The sequence below is a fragment of the Sorex araneus genome, chromosome 9, assembly GCF_027595985.1.
Source record: "Sorex araneus isolate mSorAra2 chromosome 9, mSorAra2.pri, whole genome shotgun sequence".
Taxonomy (NCBI): Eukaryota; Metazoa; Chordata; class Mammalia; order Eulipotyphla; family Soricidae; genus Sorex; species Sorex araneus.
In genome coordinates this window covers 66,030,937-66,057,081 of record NC_073310.1, presented here as the reverse complement: position 1 = coordinate 66,057,081, position 26,145 = coordinate 66,030,937, and the positions used below count along the sequence as shown (strand labels likewise).

The 26,145-nt window shown below is 42.3% G+C and overlaps 1 long non-coding RNA gene across 2 annotated transcripts in view; it reads right to left on the bottom strand.

Annotated features, from left to right (window-relative positions):
• Window positions 1–17,779: 17,779 nt before the first annotated feature.
• The window catches only part of LOC129407134 (uncharacterized), a 53,821-nt gene continuing 45,455 nt past the window's right edge, over window positions 17,780–26,145 (bottom strand). For both annotated transcript variants that reach the window (XR_008631442.1, XR_008631443.1), the window contains one exon: window positions 17,780–20,560. This is a non-coding gene — a long non-coding RNA (uncharacterized LOC129407134). The remainder of the gene's footprint in view (window positions 20,561–26,145) is intronic.

The window sequence follows — 26,145 nt, the reverse complement described above, 5'->3', positions numbered from 1 at the left end:
GTGTCCAAATCTAGTTGTCACTGTTTGGATCATGACAGCATTTGTCCATGATCAAGCTCTTAACTTATAGTTAAGCATTAGGCACTTTGGCCAGGCCCATCTCGATGCCAGGGTAGCACACAACTCACCGCTTGCCCTGGGTCCGTCCCGTCCCTCTTCGGGACCCTGCTTTTGGGGGTGCTAGGAAGTAAGGGCAGCTGAGGCTTAGGTCTAGAGAACAGATGCCCAGGAGGAAAATATCATGTAGAGTCAAATGACTCCCAGGTTACAAAAGCATAGCATTTGCTACAGTCTTCCTGTGTCCATACAAAAAGGACATGGCTCTGAATAAACTATGCCAAGGACTCAAGGAGAAGAGAAAAACAGTATTTATAAGTCAACAGAACACTAAGAAAGAAACTACAAATAAACACAGAGGAATGGGAGCACTGTGATGGGAGTAACCCAATAAACCTAAACTACCTGACGCTATATTATCCTACAGTAAAGTTCATGGAGAGGTCAGGTTTTCTCTGTGAGCATGTGAGAGGCTGAAATGTTGCTCAGCTCCCCAAACAGAGGTTCCTCTCCAGTCAGACACAGAAAGACCCGCTGGACAAGGCTCAGATGACAGTACAGTACAGTGGTGTTCCTGCAGAAAGCATGTCTACACTTCTTGACACTGAAGAGGGCCCAGTCCTCCTCAGGCCTTGCTGCTGTGGCCAGGAAGCTCTTCTCGGGGACCATGTGGGTCCCACCGGTGGACTCTGAACAAAACCCAGAAACAAAGGAAGTTGGTTTGATGTAGGCAGGTAGATAGGGAAAGGCCCTTGGCAATGAAAATTGAGATTTAACAGAGTCTCTGGGAAGGAGACTCTTAAGACTTGCAGATTCAAGAAAACAAAATACCCTGAGGAAACCATCAGCAGACCCGAGGATAATGGGCCCCACCCCAGGAGGTTCCCCAAAGAAGGCCATCACCACTCCCAACCTCCCTGGTAACCTTAGCAATGAACTTTTGCCTGGAAATAAGCCCCATGTGAGGGCAGGTTGAAGAAACCCTATAAAAGACACCTTGAACAAAGGAAGGGCGTGCATATGCTGCCTGAGCCCATGTGCTGCTTGCGCCCACGTGGCCGAGCACATGTGTCGCCCGCATCTCCCCTCTTGAGATGTGTACTTTCGTGCTTTCATACCTTTGTGTCTAAAGCTCGGTTATGTGTAAGGGCTTCCTCCACCCTTGGAGAAGCCCGTGTTCTCCCATGAGCGCGTTATTTTCACTATAATCTCTCCCACTTATCCCTTCCTCCTTCCCTCAGAAACCCCTAAATAAAATCTATTTACTTCACTGCTTGTCTACTCCTGAAATTCTTTTCTGTGAGTGAGACAAGAACCCAGTAACCCTGGGTCCCAGGTGTTAGAGGCAGTTGGAGAGAAAGTGACTGTCTTTCTCCTCCCCACTTCACGTAAGTCACCCGTGGGGCCCACGACATCAGGTTGAGAGTGGAGAATGGCATCCCTATAATCATACCCCGCTCCTTCCGTCTGTGGTGATGGAAACTCCTTGGGGAAGACCTGAGGGGGGTCTTGGTATTTTTATAGTCATGAGTTTTTATGAAGTAGACCTAGAATTGCTGAGGTTTGTATCATTGTGTTGGCCCTATCCTAAATCTACCTGCACGAAAAATTGGGAGATATCATCTAGTTCTAAAACAGAAAGGCAAGTAAAGCTGGCAGCCTCCTAGCGTCTCTTTCAAACTGTATATGATACTTTTTTCCTTATAAATTCACTCAATTATGGTTTCTTTTGATCTTAATCTTCACAGTTCTGACATATCCGAATGGCTTTTCTATAGGTATATGAAGCCTGATTTTAAATGATTTTTTTTAAAAAGTCACCACCAGAACACCCCGAATGCTGCTGTTGTTGCTCTGTGTGTGTGTGGGGGGGTGGGCTTGTGTGTGTGTGTGTGTGTGTGTGTGTGTGTGTGTGTGTGTGTGTGTGTGACTCCTAGAGTGAATGCTAGACAGGAAATTAAGAAGAGTGGAGCTAGTGTCTGCTCTGCCATTTATTCGCCATGGAAACAAAAAAAGTGATTCATTTCTCTTAGCTCATGTTCCCTTATCTGTAAATGGGGGTCCTGCCCTTCAGATTTTAGAGTTATGGTGAGTAAGGGATGTGAACGGGCTTTGAATAGTGTGGCCTCCATGCCACGGGGTGGCAATCCTTATTATATTCACACATCACGAGATAATAGATCAACCTTAGGTGAACTCCTAATTTGCTCAGGTTCTATTCAAGACACTGTAGAGTGATAAACATGAATTAGGAGCCATAAGTTAAGTGTTCAAGATAAAAGAAACCAGCACAACAGTATGATAAGAGATAAAAGATAGAGGCTCAAAGAAAATATGAAAGCAGTTGTAAGCTAAAACAGTTTGACAAGTGATAGGGTGTGAGAGATAATCCTCTGATCAGCCATGACGTGGAATGTGTGAAGGGGCCGCTCCCATCTCCTCTGCTCAGTTGGTGGTTCCCGGCTCCCAGTTCCCCACACTACTGGACCTGTCCATCGCAAGCAGAGTCCCTGTAATAATCCCCTGGGCATAAAAGTTGGGGATTTCCTTTCAAGGACCCAGGGCCTGAACCCTGAGTAAGTATCAGGATGGGTCTCAAGCTCATTTATAACGTCCCCAAACCATCATTTTTGCTCTAACAGAAAGTTCGTCTCTATATAGCAGCTCTTTTGGAACCATCCGTGGGATTCTAAAGATCTTGTGGCATTGTGGTGTGTGCAGTGAACTTGCCTTTGCACAGGAGTGGAGAGAAAAGTCACGGGGTTGCAGTACAGGCAGTTACTTGCCATAGCGGTCAACTCAACTTCAAGGGCAGGACCACACAAATGACCACACATGGTTGAAGGTCTGGATGACAAGGAAGTGTGTAGCTGTGTGGCACTGTTACCTGGCATGGGTACAAGTCCTGTCATTTGTTGCTTGTATCTTAACTGCGTCCTTTCATTCTTTTTTGAGGGGCTGAAAGTGTTGAAATATTTCATAGTTGAAAGTGTTGCCCACACAAATATTGGGGGAAATGATACTGGCTAATATGAATATGTAACAATAATAATACATCAGATTATTTTATTTTATTTCATGGATTATTTTAACTCCCAACCAGAAAAGAAAGGGAAAAAATAAGATCAAATCATAATACAAGTTTTGTTCATACTTGCATATGTATCACTGAGCGCAGGGTGGATCTACCTCTGTGCTGGTGAAGTCACTTCTGGTTTTTAAACACGCGTCTATGCTTATTCTGCACATTGACGTCAAATCAGCAGCTACACAGAAAGAACTGTAACCAATATTCTTATGAGTTAGACCTAAAAGCACCGTCTGTCACTTTCTGTCCCGGTGTTTGGTCATAACTCAGCGGCCAAATCAAACTTAAAAGGATGCTCTGAAACAGTCTTTGTGTGCTCCCGAGGGACGAGGAACAGTCTCAGAGATTTGGAATATAAGACACATTTGGAATATAAGACATATTCCAAAAATAATCTGACATGACTTCCTATCCTGGTCTGCAAAATGGATTCCATCAAAAGATATTTCAGTTTCTGAGGTCTGGTGTATCCTCAGTGATCCATGGAGATTATTAAAAAACAACAACTCTGGAGGAAATAAAACAGGAAAACCCTTCAAACTAAAACACTGATGAGGGAAGTAAAGTGGCTTGCCAGGTTTAGAATCAGCCAATGTATAGTGACTACCTACTAGAAACTAGAGACTTCTGATCTCATACATACTACTTTTTTCAAATAAAATTATGTAGAAACAAAATAAAATTTCTATGGCCTGAAGGTATAAATTATTTATGTTATCCTTGGATCTCTTTATTTACATTATCCTTGGATCTCTTTAGTTTGGGCAAATTATATTTGGCTTTAGTGTTTTTTACCAGGTTGCTGTAAACTTTCGAAAAATTGGTCCTATTTATTTATTTATTCATTTATTTATTTATTTTCAGTAGAGCCATAAATAATGATTCAGTGGGATATATCTACAGAACAATCACTTTGCCTCTCCTACCCCCAGGAGGCAAATGCCATTTACCTTCCTACTAGGGAGGCAACTAGAACAAATCACCTCTGTGTGCCCCAGGATCTCCCGTGGTAAATGACAGGACTGATAAACTTTTCCTGCTTCAGATGCCTCTGGCTGAGAGCATCAAACGTTCATCATGGTTTTCTAAACTACTGCACTGTGTCCCTACCAGGTGATGTTTGTTCACCCCCAGACAGATGTGACTTCAGGCTCAGAGGAATACCAGGGCCTGATAAACATCACAGATTGGGGGTGAAGCTGGTGGAAACCTACCTGATTCCAGAACCGCCTTTCAATGTTTTGCTTTTAACCAGAGCCTGCATTGCCTCTATTCAGATGACTTATGTGGAATTGTTAGTTTCCCTTTCCCACTGGGAAAGTGGTGAAAGCACCAACTCAGAATAGTTTTCTTGAGTGAAAAAAGTAGCGTCAGTGACTTCTTATTTCAAGAAAGTGTCGGTTCCATGATCCATCATTTGTGCATTTTAATCACAAAATGGAGAGAGAGCGAGAGAGGAGAGAGAGAGAGAGAGAGAGAGAGAGAGAGAGAGAGAGAGAGAGAGAGAGAGAGAGAGAGAGAGCGCCCTATTTAGTTTGTGTGTTAAGTGCTGAGGAAATTGAAGCCATCTCTTCTGGACTGGAGGGTCTAGTGCGCTTGGATCCGTGTCTTCTGGTGGAATAAACATTAACTCTCCCTATATTGACACTGCAGTTAGTGTCTGAGATCCATGCCTGCTGGTCATTGTTGAGAACGCAGCTCATGTTTTGGTAAGAATGAGCCAGTGACAGTCTGGAACGGAGGATTTTGGACAAACAAAGTCTCTCAAGACAGGCTCTTCCAATAAATGGGGGAAACAGCATTGGTAAGTGTGCCCAGAGTCATGGTGGCTTTAGGGGTATTTTGATCAGTCGAAAGAACAAGGTAATTGACACCCACTGCGGGTTACAGCAGGGAGAAGGGGGACTCGCCACCCACTCTTGGAAACTTCTGTCTTCTGCAAATGTTGTGTTGGAGGAGAGCTATCAGGAAGATCAATGTGCTTACATGGAAATCTCTTACAGGAGGAGAAGGCCTGCAGGATGTGCCTATAAATCAAAATGTGCATGTCTGTCTGTCCTATCAAGGAGACTGTGCTCCAACAGTGTCAATGCCAAGTGACACTCAGTGCTGCTGAGCAGCATTCTCTCTTATTTTCTATGTTAAAAAATGAAGGGGAAGGACCAGAAAGATAGTTCAGTGGGTAGAGCATTCACCTTACAAGCAGCCGACTTGGGTTTAACCCCCGGCCCCCCATTTGGTTCCCTGAGCACCACCAGGAGTGATCACCCTTTACACAGTGCCAGGAAAATCCTTAAGCACTGCCAGATATGAGCCAAAAACCAAAAGAAAAACAGAAGAGGAAGCTTTTGTGTGCCTGTAAGTGTTAAGGCTGAAATCTTTATACTAGAAAATGGGCTGTGTCCCTACAAAGCATGGATATGGATGTCTTCGCGCCATTTTCTCGAAAAGTGCACATATTTGGCAACAGAATCTTTAAAGAGGCAATTAAGTTAAAAAGAGATTACAAGGTCCCCTGCTACTCCAAAGAAAAACTTTTCTTTTTAAAATTGGGTATGACTTGGTAGGTTATTTCCAGCACCTGGAAATCCTATTACTAATAATTTATCCAAATGCTTTTTTTTTAAACATTGTCAGTCCCCTGAAAGAATAGAGTCATACCCAAATCAGATGTGCTTGCCAGTAAACCAGGAGTTCTGAATGAACATGGACATTGACCTAATAGAAGTAGTGTCCTTTAGGAAATTAGGACTCAGGCACGCACAGAGAAAAGAAGAGGCCCAGGAAAACTTTCTTCAATCCTGGGAGAGAGACACCCCAGGGAAACCAATCTTTCGGATCTGGATCTTTTTATCTCAGACCCGGAACTATGAGGAAATGACTCTCCCCAGTCTGTGGACCTTTGTCATGGAGCTGTTGCAAATGAATACACTTGGATTCCCAATTCCCAGGGATACAAGAGCCCAAATCTTCAGTTCCTTCTGTTGAAGGGAATGTGCAGCATGACCTGAAACAGTGTGTCAGCCATCAAGGTTGGTGCTAGGGATTCAACAGTGAGAGTCTAGCACCCTGCTGCTGGACCAGTGTCGCTTACCAGAATCTGGTCCCTCCCTCCTGCAGAGAGAGAACAACTGAACTAACATCATAAGTGTAAGAGCCTCTGATTCCATAGTGCACAGCATGGGGCTATAGTTAATGACGCTGTATTGCATATTTGAAAGTTGCTTGAGAGAATAGATGTTCAAAGTCTTCATCATAAGAATGAAGAGAGAAAAACAAATAATGTGCAGACGTGTGTATTGGCCTCATTTGCTTCAGTGGTCACTGTACAGTGTGCACAAATAACAAATCATTTCACTGTACCCTTGAAATGAATATAGTACTGTATCTCATTAAAATAACTCACAATTCCAGAAATTGTCATTAAAATTATAGAATAGGAAAGAAAAAAAGGAAAAAGGACCCAGGAAATTATCTATTTTATACATAAACAAAAGAACAGATTTTTCCATTGTGTTTGGAAAAACATAAACCCAATCCTTTGAATCTGGAATGGTTGGGTTTTGCCCAGAATCTAGAATTACATATTTGTTGTCTGAGATTCTCTGGGGGCATCCAATTCCTCTCTTCAAACTGCTATAGGCTCAGCTCATGATTTTACATTCCTTGCAAATAAATGTTATGCCGAAATTATTAGGTTTATCAATGTTCCCTGTTCTACTATTACATACCTGCTAGGCTTCTTAGAAGACTGTATTTTCCTTTCCTTATAAAAACTCATTCATTGAAGAAAAGTTAAGATACCTTAGAAAGAGAAAAGTCACCTATACTGTCATTTCCCAGAAAAAAAAATTACCGTATTCATTTCAGCTGTTTTGTGTCAACACATGTTGGCACATGTTTCTGTTTTATTTTCCCATGTTGGGAGCAAAATTGTTTAAGAACAATTTATAACCTCATTTCTACTGAATATTAAGTCACCCTTACTTTAGATGTGGTGTACAGTCATTAGTGCTATTCAGCAACTACATCTAGTTTTCTTAAATTTTTAACTACATGGTTGGATTTTGGAATCTGTTAGGTTTTAGGCAGAGTCATAAATATAGACAGGTCATTGAAATTTAAGTGGATGCAGTATGTATTATTTCTGGGAAATAACAGTTGATTTCTAGAGTGTAATCATTGTGCCAACCCTTTTGTCCTTTCTGCCATGACACCAAGAAGAATCAAGATAATGCCTATTCTGCTAGTCTGTGTATAAAATTGTTATTGCTACAGTGACAAATCACCATGAACTCAGTTACTTGAAATGCAAATAAAAAATATTTTTTTTAAGTTCTGGGGGCCCAAGTTCAAAGACAATTTATGTAATCAAAATGTTGGCAAGGCCATTTTCTCTGGGGAGACTATTGGGGAGAATTTGCTTTCTTGACTTTTCCAGCATTTCTTGTTTGGCTCTTTAAATCAGAGGGACTCTTTAGCCTCCAAGACCATTTGCAAAGTACATGGATGCCAGAAATGTTCTATTCATCGACACCTCACCAATAGTAGTTCAGCAGAAACCCTGTTTACCACACTCTCTGAGGTAAGTATTTAAAGAATAAAAGACAAATAGCACATAGGAATTTTAACAGGTTCAGTCAATCAGATGGGAAACTGATCAATCCTTTGGAAAGTTTCAAAAGTCCCTTGTGAATTAGACTAAATAAGGTGCAGCTTCTTTTCATAATTCTGTTTCTAAAATGATGCACCTCACTACATCTCCCACATACAGAAAAATAACATTGGGTTTACATGGAGGGGAAAAAGATGACTAGAGATGAAAATGAATGAACGAATAGAGCCTTGCCCGGCTGGATTGTGATGGAAAGGGAAAGCATTGCAAGCTAACAGTGATATCGATCACGTTTTATGGGACAGTCTTCTGTGGCAAAATGTCAACAACCTTTCATTGGCCCCTCGTCTTTGCCTACCCCCTTGGAACCCTTGAATGCCATCCATTTCTGTTGTGGGACCAGTTCTCTGCTGAGACTCTGAGCGCTGTTGGGCCAAGGAACAGTAACTTTCCTGCCACCCCATCAATCACCAAGGAGGAACTGACAAAGCACAGCGACCGAGCTTCCGGCCCAGCAGGGACTAAGCATCTCGACTGTGCAAGCACCTGATCTCCACTTGCTAGGGAGGAGGAAGTCCAAGAACCCTAGGAAGGCAGATGTCAGAGGAGACGCGGCCAGGTGGAGAGGGCAATTTTTTCCTCCCATAACTTGACTCCTTCCCACTTGCATCCGCCTCCCCCAGACCTGCTTCACTTTCCAGTACTGCTTCGAACTCCACTGGGCCTTGGCCTCTTGGCTCACCTGCCCCTTTGTCAGGCCTGGAGAGCCATTTGGCGGGGGTGGCAGTGGCCATCTGGGGTGTTAGAATGAGGCTCTTTTTCATGGCATACCTGTCTCTTCCAATCCAGAGACTCTTGGCTTAGGGAGATCAGTGTCTCAGTTCTCTGGGCTTCCTGCCACCAGCTGGGTGTTGCATTAAAGTCTTGGATCTGTGCTTTCATTGGAGATTCTATATGATATTTATGTTGTCTTGGTAATTTTCTTTCCATTCCCAGCATCCTGCAATTTACTTGCTGCCCTCATTGAGTTGTTTTGTTGAACTCTCAGCCTAAAAGTCTGATTAGTCAAATTAAATGATATTTCACATTATCTGAACAATATGGAGTGAGGGGTTGGCTATGTTCCATTTAGGGGAAAATCTAAACCCATATAATGAAGATTATTGCACTTGGCTTTCTGGGTTTTAAAATAGTACTAACAGTCCTGTCGGAATAATCTGAGTTAAGTGTGTGCCACTCACAGTTTTTCGTTTATCTTGGGTCACATGTGCTTTTATTTTAAATAAAAAAGCAATCCTGGGAAAACAACGTCCTCTACTTTTAGACAGAATCTAGGGAGCCTTTTTACCTCCTGGGGCAAACAATCTTCATATAACTCAGAAACTACATGAGTTCAGCAGTTTTCTATCATGGTTTAATTTTCTCTTTGAAAAATGTAGGCAAAGATCAGTACGATTAGAGGCTGACTTGGAACATTTTTAAATCTAAAAGCTATTTGGTGAAGTAGGATCACCACATGGAAACAACCTTTGTAGGGCAAAATGGAGTAACTGCCCAGGTTGGAAAACTGGATCTTTGACTGGTCTCTAGCGCATGGATGATTTTAACAAGTTATTCAAGCTTCCTCACCTTTTATTTCTTTATACTTAAATCAGGAAAAATGTTTCTTTCCTCTTGGACTCATAAATAGTGTAAGCATATCATTGCAATGCCATAAAAATGGGAAAAAATTGCTAGATTGTACTAATTCCTCGTTCTGCTGCAAAGGTTTAATTTAGAAGTGGAAGTGATACAGAGACATCTGAAGTTTTTCACTTGGAGTATATCAGTAGTTTTCTTATCAAATTTAAATGATAAACAAAATTATTAGAGTAATATATAAAAATATACAGAATTAAAAGATCCTGAGTTGTTACTTTAAAATCAGGGATAAGATCTCCAAATTAAATTACTGACATAACCATACCTTAAAGAGATGATTATCTACATAAGACAAATCAGTACAATAGTAGAAAAGTGCTAGATATTTATTAGTAATTTTCTCTTCCTCATATGTACTTAATTAATTATTTGTTTTTGGTTTGGGGGCTTCACTTGGTGGTGCTCGGTCTGACTCTTGACTCTGTGCTCAGGGATGATTCCTGGCTGGACTTAGGTAACCATCTGGGGTGCCAGGGATCAGAGCCACGTCAGCTGCTGTATGCAAGGCAAGTGCCCTACTATCGCTCAGGTCCCAAACATAGCACCTCTTGAGAACTTTCGATGCCACAGAAAAGAATTAGGCCATTAGCATTTGATAAATCTAAAGTCATTGATTGCAGAACCTCCTGCCCTCACACCAGGCTTTCTTCACTGGGGGAACCCTAGGAGGGGGGTGGATTGAGTTTCCCTCCCCGTCCCAGGCAGAACCTTGGCAGCCAAAAACCTCCAGAAGCCAGCCACAGCCATGCTCAAGGCCACTCTCCACACACTCCGATGAGCCTCATGCATGAAGGAACTGATAGAGGAACCCCCGTATGCGGGTCCTGTGGCTGAGATATCCAAGCCTGCTCAGATTGGGACTGGGCCTCCTCCACACAGATCCCCAGTTTTCCAGTAACTTGGAAGTCACACCTACAAACTGCCCCTGGCACCATGTAATCTCATCAATGGCCAAGATCCAGAGACTATAAAACAAAGCTCCCAGAAGAGAGTGACGCAGAATCTCACGTGGCAGAGCCTGGCGAGCTACCCGTGGCATATTCGATAGATATGCCAAAAACAGTAACGATAATGGGCCTCATTCCCCTGAATGTGACAGGGACAAATTGAGACATTACTGGCACCTGCTTGAGCAAATTGCTGAGAAATGGACAACAGTGTTACAGTGATACAATGAAAATTGTTGATTATCGAAAGCACAATTTCAATGAGAAAGTGAGAAGACAAAATAGGAGATTGGGAAGTGAGAACACAGTGAGGGCTTGAGTGACAAGCACCAGGAGAAGAAACAGTTTTCATCTAAAACAAATGAGGGCGAGAATGAGGTCATTTGGAGCTGATTAACGCAGAGGGTAAGAGGTCTTCAATGCAGTTTATGCAGACAGTTTTATGGGATGTAAGAGTGGATGGTTTTGAGGGCTTGGGTGCAAGTGTAATTCTTGGAAAGGAAAGTGGCTTCAATGTTCTTAGAGATATGAAAAAATGGATTATTGAGGCTATGGGGTTTTGAAATAATGATGAAAGAAATTGGATGGATTCACATCAGTTGTACTTGCTTTTCTTCCCTGAAATTGAGCCCAGTGAAAGAGAGAGATTAGGAACCAACTGGGGTGAAATGAAACCATTGCTGGTAGTATCTGGAGCAAAACTGAAGTGGAATCACATGGCCTTTGTTTTATTAAGCGTATTGATCTTTTTGTAGAAGTAAGACATGTTCGGCATGAAAAGGTAAAATGATTACAAAACTTAGAAGTCAACATATGTCTATATGTACCTTCCAGGCTGTCAGTTTATATGCAGATGAATGTGTGTCAAAGAGTGATCATCTATTAGTTAGGATCATGGCAAGAAATAAAGATGACACACTATTCAATCGCAGTCACTGGGAAGCATGTCGCAAAATGTTCATTTCTAGAGGTGTTCTCAGGTAAAGGGAGCTTGAGGAGCATCGGGGTCTGGACACAAAGGAGCTCCTAAGGATGAACAGATATTAGGCAGGGCGGGAGGCTAGGTAGGGAGGAGGAGAAAGCGTTCATGATCTGTCTGGGACATTGGTACCCTCAGGGCCATTCCAAAAGGAAGTCCAGCCCGAGGGGGACGCGGGGGACAGAGCAGATCACCAAATGCCGAGAAGCCGGTCTCTCGCACTGCACCAGTGACAGACTGGATCCGGGGAGGCCAACAGGGTCTTTAAGAGACTGTGTCATTTCCAGGGTGGGGGTTCTCCTTTTCTGCACAAAGACCAATATAAATCTATAGTCTTCTCCCCAATTTCTGAACTTGGGGAAAGCAGGGAAGGGATTCTGAAAAGGCAGCAGGAGTTTAGAGGGAGACAGGAGTAGCAAAGGAGAGAATCTTGAATCACTCAGATAATAGATAAATGGTGCTCCAGGTCAAGTGCTCGCTTTCAAGGAGACGAGCAGTAGCTTGTTGGACGACAAAGTCTTTCATGGCATTTGAGAATGTTCTTTGTTATTGGGGGAGGGGAAGAACAGACATCTGCTAGGTGGTGATGGAAACATCCCAGATAAAAATGCATGTAGGGTTAAGAATTGCTAGAAGGGACCCCCCACACACACACCCCATATGTTTCTTATAATAAAAGCATTTTTTTCCTTCCTCAAACTTTTTTTTTTATTTTCACACTAACTCTGAAGAGTCTAAGACACTTTCCCATATAGGTAACATTAGGGTGGAGCAGTTATTTTAAAAGGAACAAAGGCTGAGGTTGACATGATAATTACTAAAACAAAATCTCAATCAAGATGCTTCTGAATATTCTTTTGGCAGGTGCTTATTGATGCAAATTGAAAGGAAGTTGGCGTAAGCAGATTGCCATTAAAACTTAATTAAATCTAAGACTTAAACATTAGTCTGATCATTTAGCATTTTCAATAAGCCAGGAACAAAATACGCAGTAGCCAGTGGGAGAAGAGAAACTTTAAGTAGCACCTTAGTTTTCTTTAAATATGCTCTTCCAGACCCAGTGAGAGATGAGAAAGGATAAGGACAATATCATAAAGCTTCTTTCATGATAGTCTCTTGTATGCTAGAGTACACCATCATCCTATTCACTGCCTACCCCCTGCCTGCCCCCTGGTTCCCTAAAACTCCTTCCTTGGTGCTCATCGGTGCATCTCTTAGAATTGCAGAGGAACTCAGCAGCTGTGGACAATGTTTGCTAGAGCAAACGTTGCTCTGAATCTACTGCCAGTTGCAGCCCATGCTTCACCAAAAAACATTAAATAAATCGGGAAATAAATAAATAACCAAACAGTCAGGATTAGATTAGTTTTAGGGCTGCCCTGCATTGAATCTGTGCCGTGCTGTCCAGTGTGCCTATGTTTTAGATTCCCCGAGTTGACTTAGATCTTGTGCCAGTCTTTAATAATCCAAACGTAAATGATTGATGTTTAATACTAATATATCGAGCATCATTAGATACACTGCTTTATTCAGAACACACGGCTACGGAGATAAAACACAATATCTCCCTGTCAAGGAGTCTACATGCTGTTTTTAGAAGCAGTTGTGTAAATAAATAAATGTCACACGGAGTGCCGCATGCTGTAATTCCAGCAGAGTTCAAAGTACTCCAGGAGGGAAATCAGGCAGGAAGTGCCTGACTCTATCCAGGAATATCTGCAGAGACTTCTTAAGTGAGACAGCGCAATCGGAGTCCTAGAGAACTTGAGTAAAATGGGCTTTTCAGCCTATTCGATTCAAGGAGTCCCTTATATCTCTTGTGTGGTTGTAATAGCACCTGCTTAGAGTTTTAAAGGAAGCCAGTGAGATTACTTCAAACACATCTTTATTATAAATAATTGTACCTGGGTATGGGTCTCATTCTGCCAGAAAAGGGACACAGCTTGAGGAACTTTAAAATAAAAGCTGCTCTGATTAAGTTATATTTAGCCTCTATTGAATAGAAGCTTGTGTGCGAGAACTGATAAACGTGAATTATTAAAAAATACAACGGCAAAGACCTTCACCCCCTCGGGCTTTCTGTTTGAGTAAGGGAATTGTGCGAATACAAGAACAACATTTGTGTCTGCAAAGCCTGGAGAGCAGCTGTGTGCAGGCCCAAACGAGTCTGAACTGGGGCTGAGGTGGGAATGCTCTGCTCGAAGCCGCACAGAAGTTTCCCCAAGAAAGAGAGGATTTCTAGCCCAGTGCTCCACAAGGTTTCCCAAACTCGAGTAACAGCTTTGTTCCAGGGGTGGATTGCACAATCCGCGCGTGTCCTGAGGAAGCCGGGAAAGGATCATGTTTATAAAGTGGGTGTCCATGGCCGTGTATTCAAGCTGTACGAAATGCAGCGAAGAAATGGTGCCATGCTAGAATCAGCCATGACCTTGATGCCATTATCTTCGAGATTTCTAGACCACAATGCTAAGCCATGCAGATCAATGATTCCTTACGTGTGGGAGGAGAGGGAGGGAGGAAAGGCATCACTCCCTCCCAAATCCTTGTGAAACAAGCACTATTAATGAGTGAGCGTCTCTATGCAGCTACTTCTAGGGATTCTACATGGCTGGCGGAGTGACTCTGCCAATGGGTATTATTTCAAGCAGGGATGAAGTGAAGAGGACAAGGGTTTACTTTTGACTAAATGTAAGGAAAGATTGAGGCATTTTGAGGTGTTGATTTCTGTCATAGTGTATTTAGTGACTTAATAAGAAAAGGGAGAGACCTTGTAGGCCAGACAACAGACATAGATAAAGCACAGGGGTTCTTCGTGTCAGCAGAAACTTGAGTTTATACAGTGGTGTCAGCGGTGAAAGGGGTAAACCCTGTTGGTCACAGTTCATGGAGCAGATTCAAATGATTCAACAGAATAGTTTTATAAAGCAGAAAGTAAAAAAAAAAAGGCATATCAATGAATATAGCATTACATTTCTGGACAATAACACAAGAGACAGTGTATTAATGCTAGGTAGATTGGCTATTTGTTTGGCATTGAACTTTTAGAAAATGGAATAATTTTCTTTGTAAAGACGGTAGTGTTTGAAGTGCCACCCATCTTGTCTGTGTCTCTGAGTCTCTGTGAAACTCCTGATGGGAATAAAATGTAGCATCTGGTTTCTGTGTGGATGTTGCTTGAGCTAAGAGGAAAGCAAACATTCCCTGGGCTACAAAAACATACAAGGTACAGTTTTCTGAAAAGCCTTTCCCTAAAGCCAAGTTTTACTGCCTGTTGCCACAAGAAGTGAAATTGTGTTTTCCTGTATAAACTTAATAGATAGCTTGCTACTATTTGGAGTGGAAAGGCACATTGAAAGACGCATGAACTAAATTCTGCTGCTGAATCTTATGCACTAACCTACTTCACTACCGTGGAAACCGGAGCATATTCTGAGTGTCAATAACTGAACTTTTTAATCTCTACTCCAATAGTAACTTCATTCGTTAGCTTGGTACAGGTCATTGAAGCAAGAACTAAATGCAGTTGCTACATAATCTCATTTTGTTTTTCCTTTGTGACCACAACCAGTGGTGCTAAGGGGCTACTTACAGGCTTAATGTTCAGGGTTTCTCCCCAGTGGTGCTCAGTAGCCCGTGTACTGCCAGAGATTGAATCTGGGCCTCCTGCATGCAATGCATGCATTCAAGCCCCTTGGGGAATTTCTTCAGTCCCACATAATCCTATTGTTTAGCGTGTTGAGGAACTACCATGTTGTTTTCAATAGTGGCTGCCACCTCCTTACCAAGCTTCAGTGTTTTCTGAATTTTTTTATAGTAACCTGACTAATAGATGAGGCAATACCTCATTGTGGTTTTGCTGTATATTTTCATATTAATGAGATTGAGGATTTTTAAAAAATATTGTTCATATGTATATCACTTTTGAAGAATATCTTTTCCTATCCTTAACCTATTTTTAATCAGGCTATTTGATTTTTTGTGTCATTGTTGTAGCTTTATGGATACTAATTTGGCAGATATGTGATATGCAAATATTTTCTTTTATCCCATCTATTATATATATGCATTCTGTTGACTGTACTTTGATGCACAGAAGTGGAGTAGATTTTTTTAGTTTTTAATTTCTTTTTCTTTTTCTTTTTGGACAAAACTTAGTTGTACTCAGGAACTGCTCACAACTTAAAAGACTCTCCTGGCGGTGCTCCAGGAACAGAGGTGCCGGGGCCTGTCCCCAGGCCTCCCCCATGTGAAGCCCGTGGCCAGCCACAGGCTTTGGGAGTTCCTGCTACTCCGTGGTGTCTCCACTCTTGGTGTCGTATTCCAGGAGCCCTTGACAATCCAAAGTGATGATGCTTCCCCTGTGCTTTTCCCCTAGTGCTTTCATAGACTTAGATCTTAAATGTAGGTCATCAGTGCATTTTGAGTTGTTTCTGTGTGTGTTTGAAATAATGTAAGAGTGTAACATCATCATTTTTTCATGTGAGTGTTTTTTCCAGCACCATCTGTTGAAGAGTCTGCATTTCCCCATAGAACCGCATGGACTCGTGTGTGAAAACGGTTTGACCATCTATTGTAGCAGGTTCTTTCTCTTTCTTTCTTTCTTTCTTTCTTTCTTTCTCTCTCTCTTTCTTTCTTTCTTTCTTTCTTTCTTTCTTTCTTTCTTTCTTTCTTTCTTTCTTTCTTTCTTTCTTTCTTTCTTTCTCTCTCTCTCTCTCTTTCTTTCTTTCTTTCTTTCTTTCTTTCTTTCTTTCTTTCTTTCTCTCTTTCTCTCTCTTTCCTTCCTTCCTTCCTTCCTTCCTTCCTTCCTTCCTTCCTTCCTTCCTTCCTTCCTTCCTTCCTTCCTTCCTTCCTTCCTTCCTTCCTTCCTTCCCTCCTTCCTTTCTGTTTCTTTTCTTTCTGGAGTGGTGTGAGCCACACCTAGCAATGCTTACTTCTGGCTCTGTGTTGAGGGGTTACTACTGTATGTATGAGTCAATGGAATGTATAGACTCATGTGTGAAAATCGTTTGACCATCTATGTAGCAGCTGATGCATTCAGGGGACCAGCATATAGTAGATTAGAACAGAGACTTCAGGATATACTCATATTAGTTTAATACTGATGTTTATAATTGTAACTAAAATTACACATGGAATGCTATTGATAACTATATTATGTCATCTGGGATAGACTAAAAGAAACCATACCTCAGTGATAGCTAGCATATCATCCAGTCCAACCAGAGTTTCTAATCATAATGCTAAAATGAAAGAACGTGAAGTGTTCTTGGAAAATGATTCTAGCACTGAAAATACGTAAGGTCCTGGAGCACATTATTTTGGCAGAAGTAAAGACGGTGATAAGGAAACCCAGAGGCCCACTGAAAAGCATTTCCAGTTACCAAAAACAATTTGAACAGCAAAATTTCCAAAGCAATATTGGATCATAATCATAACCAACATATTTAATAAATATCCTTACATCCTTACTGACAAAAATAAATCATTCATTAAATTAGCTCAGGAAAATACAGAAATCTTTACAGAAACAAAATGCTGAATTTTTATTTTACTTTACTCTGAAGTGGTATTTCTCAACCAGCAGTCAGACAGTCCCTTTGTGGACCACCAAAATATTCCAAGAGGGGGTCACAGGTGAAAAATCACGTAAATGAGGGACCATGGCATAAGACTGAAGGACAGGGGCCACAGGAAGGAAGGAAGGAAGGAAGGAAGGAAGGAAGGAAGGAAGGAAGGAAGGAAGGAAGGAAGGAAGGAAGGAAGGAAGGAAGGAAGGAAGGAAGGAAGGAAGGAAGGAAGGAGTATAAACTGTGCTGTGACTTCCTCTTGAAGATTGTCAAAGGACGGAGGGGACTTGAGTAAGTTGCTAAAGAAGAAATGTACCTCGAACAGGAACAACAGCCGGGACGGCAGTTTTCACTGATGGGGAGAGACAATGGCTGGCTGTCTTGTGACCATCCTCCGAATCACCCACTGCCCTGGCTAACCAGGAGACGAAACGGAGACCCGTGGCAGCAGAGGAGCAGAGTATAACACACCTGACCAACGTCGTCTCCAGAAATGTGTCAAGGTCATCCCAAGAAGAAAAAATGGGAACTCTCTCACAGCCCCAGAGAAGCCGAAAGAGATATACAGGACAGATATGTCTACACATATGTGACCTTTGGGGATGGCCTCTGGGGGCAGGAAAGGGCACTAGGTAAAAGCAAGGAAGTGCAGACATTAGTTAACAACATAATGCCAGTTTATTATTGTAAAAATAATCATTCCAGTAGGAAACAGTAGTACTGGAAAAACAATGTTCACGGTACATTAGAACTCTACTATCTTCTATGTAAATCCAAAATTTATTTTTTATTGTATATTTAATAAATGTAAAAACACTAAAAAAATAAGACATAATTAGAAACCCTTTTAATTTCAAGATAGGAACATACAATAATTATATATGATTTATTTTGCACCTTCGCAAGCTTTATTTTATTCATATTATATTTAGTAATTAGCCAGTGAACATCTCATTAGAAATAACCTAAAAAGTGCACAGGTTGGCCAGGCAAATTACAGTTCATTCGCTTGTGACATTTGGGGTCAGCAACCTAAATATTAAAAAAAAAAGAAGGGGGGAAGCTAACTTTGAGGCGAGGAGAAGAGTAAAGGTCAGTTCTTAAGCCTAAAAGTTACCACATTTTAATCTGGAAATTTCAATCTGACCTTGGCAGGAACATCTTTTTAATTTCTCCTCTGACCGCTGTGAATGCCCGTCATTCATTCATTCTCCTTGCTGCCATCCTACTCTTCCATTTCGTGTCGGACAGGGTAGAACTTCAGAGCTCCACAGGTGAATTCCCGAGAGTGAAAACTCCTCCTCGTGCCCAGGAAGCACAGGCCCTGGGAACAAGGAAACGCAACCCGCAGGGAAGGCCCCAGCACCCCAGCGCCCTCCCCAAGTGCCCGTCCCGCTGCTGCTCGCGTGGTCCACCCGGGCTTCAGATGCCGGCGCTTGTGAAATCAGTGTGTGTATCAGCAGCCTCCACGTCCCGTAAAAACTACCTTTGCTCCCGTGTGTTTGCTTCTAATGGGATGATCAAGAGGATGTTTTCCTCTTACCTGTTTGATCCCTGATTACCGCCTTTGTGGAAGCTGCGCTTTGCTCAGCAGATTATGAATGTGGCTGATGCCTTCTGTTTTGCCAAGTTAATGTCAGGTTCAAAAAGGGAGACATTAGTGCTGACTCTTTGTGTAATGATCAGACAAAAGACAGTTCAACTAATGGGAAAAGTCAGGCAGTTGCTTCTTATTATTTTTGTTGTTGCATTGCCATTTTGTGACTTCTCATTGAATTGATGTTTCTATTTAGAAAGTAAGTTCTCTATTCCTCTCTGTAAGAACTAATGTCGCGTGTATGTACACATATGCGTGTGTGAGAGAGAGAAAGAGAGAGAGAAAGGGAGAGAGAAGGACAAAGAGAGAAAGAAGGAGAAAGACTTTTATTAAAAAAAAATAAGCAACCCAGGGTATATTACAATTGATTGGGATGTTCTGAGATTTTCTTCATTTCCTAAAAACCTTTGCAGAGAAAACCTTCTTATTTTATCATGCTTATTCACTAGAACAACTCATGTTCACTAAATATGAAATTAAACTGACACATCATAGGCCTCAAAATTCATAGCATACCTTAAGAGTACTCTGGATCGTTCTATGGAGTTCAGTAAATATACCATACCTACAGATGTGCACAAGTATAGATATAAATGTAGATGATCAGTCTGCTATCATGATAGCAGTCTTTTTATTAGCCTAAAATCTTGTCTCCTATTATCCCTCTTTCCATCTACTTTCATTCCCTGGCAACTTCTCCTTTTATTTCTCCATTGTTTTCCCTTTCCAAAATGTCATCGAGTGGGAATTGTTTATTATACGTAGCTTTAAAAAATTGGCTTATTCAGGGCTGGAGCCATACATAGTACAGCAGGTAGGGCATTTGTCTTGCACGCGGCCGACCCAGGTTCAATTCCCAGCATCCCATATAGTCCCCTGAGCACCACCAGGGGTGATTCCTGAGGGCAGAGCCAATTCCTGTACATCGCCAGGTGTGACCCATAAAGAAAAAATAAAGTGGCTTATTTACTTAATAACATGTCAAATATGTGAAATATGAAATATGAAAATAAACATAAATTAAACATACATTTGTATTTATATCTCTCCATCACTCTCTTCTGGGAGCTTGGTTTTAAGTCTCTGGATGTTGGCCGTTGGTGGGATTACTTGGTGCCTGGGGGCAGTCCCTGGGTGGGACCACCTAGCTACTGGAAAATGGGAAATCTGGGCACAAGAGGCCCAGTCCCGATCGAGCAGGCTTGGAGGTCTCAGCCCTGGGTCCCACACGCCTGGGTTCCTCTGCTGGTACCTTCATGCATGAGGCTCGTCCAAACATGTGGAGAGGGGCCTTGAGCATGGCTGTGGCTAGGCTCCTGAGGTTTTCTGGAGCATCTTGCCCACATTCCTGGCTGTCTTCCCCGGGGCCCCACGGAGTGGGTGGGCTCCACCTTCCCTCCCCGCCCCAAGCAGAGCTCCCATGGTCAAAGACCTCCAGAGCTTAGTCACAGCCATTCTAAATATCATTCTAAAATATCAGGGCTGGGAAGAATAGAGACGTTACTGAGACTGCTTGAGAAATTCGATGATCAATGGGATGATGATGATGATATACTTACATTTGCAACTTTAAAGAATAAAATCAAAGAGAACTAAATAAACGAAGTAATAGTCCAGGCTCATGGATCTGAACTCTCAATGTTGTCAATATTTCAATTCTTACCAACATGATCTATAGATTACTTTCTATAAATTATTTCAACTGCCACCAAAATCCAAGTTATTTCATGTATTTTGGCTCAATAACTATAAATTTCATTTGGGAATGCAAAAGAGATCAAGTACATTTAACAGAATAACGAAGAAGAATACGTTTGGAGGACTGATGCTACTGTATTTTAAAACAATAAAACAGTGTTGGAGAGAGGGTTTAAGAAACTTAGCTCATAGTCCACATGAAGAAAGCCTGAATTTAATCTTCAGTACCACGTGGTCTTCAGATCACTATTGGGAACATTCCTGATCACAGAATCAAAAGTAACCTTGAGCATCACTCAGGTAGGTATAGCCTGGATCACAAAACAAAGACAATAAGACAGCAATCAAGAAAAAAGTGCCATTGCAAAACAAATAAACAAACAACAACAACAGCCCATGTCTGCAAATTATCATTCCACACACTCATTTTCTCTATTATGAGCTGAGAATTGGTAAAATGTACTCACTTTTGATTTATTTTGAAAATAATATTTAGTATCATTACAAAGATTTATTTGTAAGTTATTGCATATTTTTAAAGTTATTTGTAATGCTATTGCATATTATTTTTCAAAAAGTGGTTGCTCTCACATATAAGAACAACCAGTGGAATGGAATGAGATCCCATATATAGACTCTCATAAATATATTCAACTGGTCTTTGACGAAGGGGCTAATAAAAAGTCTTTTAACCCTTTTGGACCCTGCTGCGGAGCGAGCATGATGGAAGAGCCCAAGGAAGCGCTCTTGGACTCCAAACAGCCCACTGAACTAATTCCGGCATGGGACCAGAGAACCCACGGTGCGCTGAAACAGTGGGAGCCGGGCATCCCCCAATTCTTTTAACCTCTCTCTCTCTCCACACCTCCCCCCTGAGCACAGCGCAGGATCCGCGGTTTTCCTGAGCGCAAAATGGTGACGGCGACCCAGCTGAAACGGGAGGCGCGCGCGCTTGCGGGAGGCCCCAGGGGGCGGGGGCGGCGACCCCCGCCCACAGCAGATAGATACTTAAACCCACCTCCCCCACGTGTGCTTCCCTTTGGACCCTGCTGCGGAGCGAGCATGATGGAAGAGCCCAAGGAAGCGCTCTTGGACTCCAAACAGCCCACTGAACTAAATCCGGCATGGGACCAGAGACCCCACGGTGCGTTGAAACAGTGGGAGCCGGGCATCCCCCAATCCTTTTAACCTCTCTCTCTCTCCACACCTCCCCCCTGAGCACAGCGCAGGATCCGCGGTTTTCCTGAGCGCAAAATGGTGACGGCGACCCAGCTGAAACGGGAGGCGCGCGCGCTTGCGGGAGGCCCCAGGGGGCGGGGGCGGCGACCCCCGCCCACAGCAGATAGATACTTAAACCCACCTCCCCCACGTGTGCTTCCCTTTGGACCCTGCTGCGGAGCGAGCATGATGGAAGAGCCCAAGGAAGCGCTCTTGGACTCCAAACAGCCCACTGAACTAATTCCGGCATGGGACCAGAGAACCCACGGTGCGCTGAAACAGTGGGAGCCGGGCATCCCCCAATTCTTTTAACCTCTCTCTCTCTCCACACCTCCCCCCTGAGCACAGCGCAGGATCCGAGGTTTTCCTGAGCGCAAAATGGAGACGCCGAGCCTCTCTCTAGGCTTCTTCATCTTATGAGCACCATAAAAGGGTAAAAGTTTGTAGTGATATTTCTGGTTGTACTTTTCCTGGACTTTATACAGAAACCCAAAACTGCGCGGCCGCTGTCGCGGCCGCGCAACCTAATGTCATCTTAGCATCAGCAATATGTAATATGTCCCTTTTTAATGGGTCGGACTTTTGTGGGAGATCCTAACAAGAATAGTAAGTCTGTTGCTGAAATATTGAAGGCAATCAAAGTGGTAGCCATCTCTCTAGACTGAACTAAGCTATATCCCCACGCCGGCTGAGAAGAAATATCCTTCTTTCTCGGGAAGAAACGCGGCGTGGTGTCAAACATAGTGTGATGTCCATTAAGCAAACAGACCTGGTGGCGTGGGAATGGGATATAAGGGGAAAAATTATGTACATGGAACAGTGGGACGCTGGTGGAATCTCGAGCCGGAGCCGATACCAGCGCAAGACCTTTGGTTCCAGAAACTGCTTGCAGACACTCTACTAGTCTATCAACTAAGCCAGAGCCCCACGCCTGCCGATGACGGGAAATAACCATCCTTTTCGGTTTTTTTTTCCCTTGTCAGGCAGCGTGGCGATTACCAAACAGGCGTGAACTCGGTGGCGAGGGGCAAGGGGGAAAAAGAAAAGTTATGTAACAAACAGCGGGACTTAATATCTCTATATTCTTAGCAGTGGAGAACTATCAAATGCCTCCTTGGCAATAGGACTGCTTTCCTTTTTTGGGGGAAACCCCAACAATGGTAGTGAGTTGTGTGTTGAAACATGGAATGTAATCGAGATAAGGCATAAACGAAGTGGAACTTATCATGTACAAGGGTGGGGACTGGGGAGGTGGGAGGGGGTGGCAGGTATACTGGGGGGGTTGGTGATGGGAGATGGGCACTGGTGAAGGGAAGGGTGTTTGAGAATTGTATAACCGACATAATCCTGAGAACTATGTAACCCTCCACATGGTGATTCAATAAAATTATTTAAAAAAAAAAAAAGTCTTTTAACAAATTGTGGTGGATTGCTGGACCATCTCCAAGCAAAAATGTGAATCTAACAAAGACCTTACACCCCTCACGATAGTACCTCAAGCTGAATCATAGACCTAAAAGTGTAACATAGAAAAATAAAACTCCTACAAGATATGCAGGAAAAATCAACATAAGCTTCTGCATGCAGGGTTGCCTTTTCAGATGCAACACACAGATGCAGAGAAAGAATAGAGACCCTGGACTTCTGAACATTTTTGAACTCCGGCTCTGTGAACAACAATGTCAAGAGAGTGAGCAAACAAGATACAAGCTGGAGTGAAATGCTTGCAAACACACGGGATAAAAGGCTGTGACTGGAAAACGTACAAAGAACTCTTGTAACTTAGCAAAAAGAAAACTAACATACCATGTGAAAAAAAAATAATGCACCATAGACATCAGCGGACATGCTGCTAAAGATAGCAAACAGACTACGGTCAAATGGTGCACGTATATACCATCACGGAAATAAACATTTTTCCTTTTTTTTTTTTTTTGCCCACCAAAGCATTAAAAGGTGATCTGGATAATTATGCTGTCATTTTCAGGCCACAGAATGCAAGAGGAAGAGCCACAGCCAACTAGCCCGAGGCATTTGTGCCTGTTCCTTTATGGACCAGGTCAAACCATTGAATTTATCAGACATTATGTGGGTCCACAGGTTGGGTGTTCCCCACCCTGATCTACACAAATGACATGACTTATAAACCATAAAAAGATCTGGAGAAATTTAACTTTTTGGTTAGAGAAAAACACTTGATTCTTATACACTGGGTCTGTATTCTGTAATTTTAGCTCTTATAATTGATTAGGTTTTTCTTTTTATGTCAGTTCTTTCATTTTTTCACAGAAGATGCTTTCTTCTGTAAATGAACAGTTTAATGTTTTTTCCTCAATTTCTATATTTTCATCTCCTTTATTTGTATAACCATATTATATTAGCAAGGATTTCCAATCTGACGTTGAAAAGGAGTAGGGAGAGAGGGCAACTTTGCCATGTACCTGATCTTAGCACAAAAGTTTCAAGTTTCTTGTTAATTATGATGTTAAGCGTTGGATTTTATAGTCTTTACAGAGATGACACGTATTCTACTCAAATCCTGCCCTGCAAGGATTGTTTATAACATTAGCTCATGCTGAACGTGTCAGTGATTTTATCTCCATCTTATTGCTATGATGATGTGTTTTATCTTCTTTTTATAATACATTATTGATTACATCGATTGATTTTTTGACCATTACTCCAACCTTGCAGACCAGGGTCATGTTACTAAATTGCTTTTTAAAAAATATATTTTATTGAGGGTTTTTGCATTTACGTTCATGAAAGATACTGATTTGGAGTTTTATTTCTTTGTAATGACTGTCTGATTTTGCTCTGAGAGTAAAGCCACAGAGAATGAGTTAGGGAATGTTTTCTCTGCTTCTGTCCTGTGTAAGAGATTGCAGAGAATGGTATGATTTTATTCCTAAATTTTTGGTAGAACCCATCTGGACCTGTTTTTATTTTTTGAAGGTTAGTAATTAAGAATGAGTGGTTTAACAGAATATTCAGATTACATCATCTGTTTCTTCTGTATGAGTTTTGGCTGATTGTGTCTTTTGGGGAAGTGGCTTACTTAATCTGGGTAGTCTAATGTGTAGCAGAAAGCTTACATTGACCATGTACATTTCAATGTTCACATGCTGTATGTAAAATATGGAATTGCCTCACCTCTAATGTTTATGATGTATCATCACTTCTGTTGTCTTTGACTAGAGGCTTATCATGTTTAGTGTCATTTATTTAAAATTTTAATATTCTTAAGAGACATAGCTTTCTTTGTGGTGATATATTATATGTTACTTTATATCATATTATATAAGAGCCTGGCAAGCTACCCGTGGTGTATTCGATATGCCAAAAACAGTAACAAAAAAAAAAAGTCTCACAATGGAGATGTTACTGGTACCCACTCGAGCAAATCAATGAGCAACGGGATGACAGTGACAGTGGCAGATGTATATTTTACATTATTATATAAATTTATATCAATATATTTCTAGAATAATAGATATAATTCTTCGCACTCTCCTGAACCCTGCTAACAATCTTGCCTTAGACAATGCGTGGCTCAGCACACCAGGCACGGAACTCTACACGTGATTCCTGCTGGGTACCGCTGGTTGTTTTGCAAAATTCGGACAGAATGGTGTCTGCAGGGCATGGAGAAACTGTGGCTGCAGCCTCAGCGTGGCTGCCTGCCCCAAGTTGCAGTGCCATCAGACATAGAGCCATGGCAGCAGTGTGCACATCCATTGTGGGGTGCTGTCAGACAACCACCGGGTGACCTGGGACTCGGCACAGGTGTTCGACCTGGCACAGACCCTCCACGGTAGGGTCCTGCTCTGCCAGCTGCTCAACTACCTCCGGGCTCACTCCATCAACCTCAAGGAGGTCAACCTGAGGCCACAGATGTCCCAGGTGCTGCCCAGAGATGCAGGCAGGTGCATATTTGTCAGTGTGCAGATTGTTACAACATGACAGTTGACCAAAAGCTTACATTCGGTAGACTGGGAACTCCTGTAAAGGTGATTAGAGGCCGCCCCAAAAGCCTCCGTCCCTCTCGGAGAGCCCGACAAGCTACTGAGAATATCCCACCAGCATGGCAGAGCCGGGCAAGCTACTTGTGGCATACTCGAGATTCCCAAAACATTAACAACAACGGTCCTCATCCCCTGACCCTGAAAGAGCCCCCAGTATGCCATCGGGCTACACTAACATTCGACAGGGATGAGTAGAAACATTACTGGTGCCTGCTTGAGCAAATTGATGAACAACGGATGACAGTGATACAGTGATACAGTGATACAGTGACAGAATTTTCAATTGAGATTCTGTGGTTTACAATGCTATTGATAATGGGTTCTTGTGCATAGAATTCCAACACTACACCCATCACCATGAAGCCCCTCCCTCTACCAAGGACCCGAGCATCCCACCCATAAATATAATTTATTTACTTATTGTTATCCAGCTTCTCGCCATGATGAGGCAGTGAACTATCATGGCTTGATGATGGCTTGGCTCTTCACATGCTACCTGTCTGAATGCAAGTTTCCATCCCAATGGAAAACTGGCAGGACCATTCTGTTGTACAAGAAGGGAGACATCCACTACAATGGCAACTATCTGCCTGATCTGCCTGTTGTCTATCGTCCGCAAGTTATTCACTCAAGTCATCCTGAATAGAATTGGC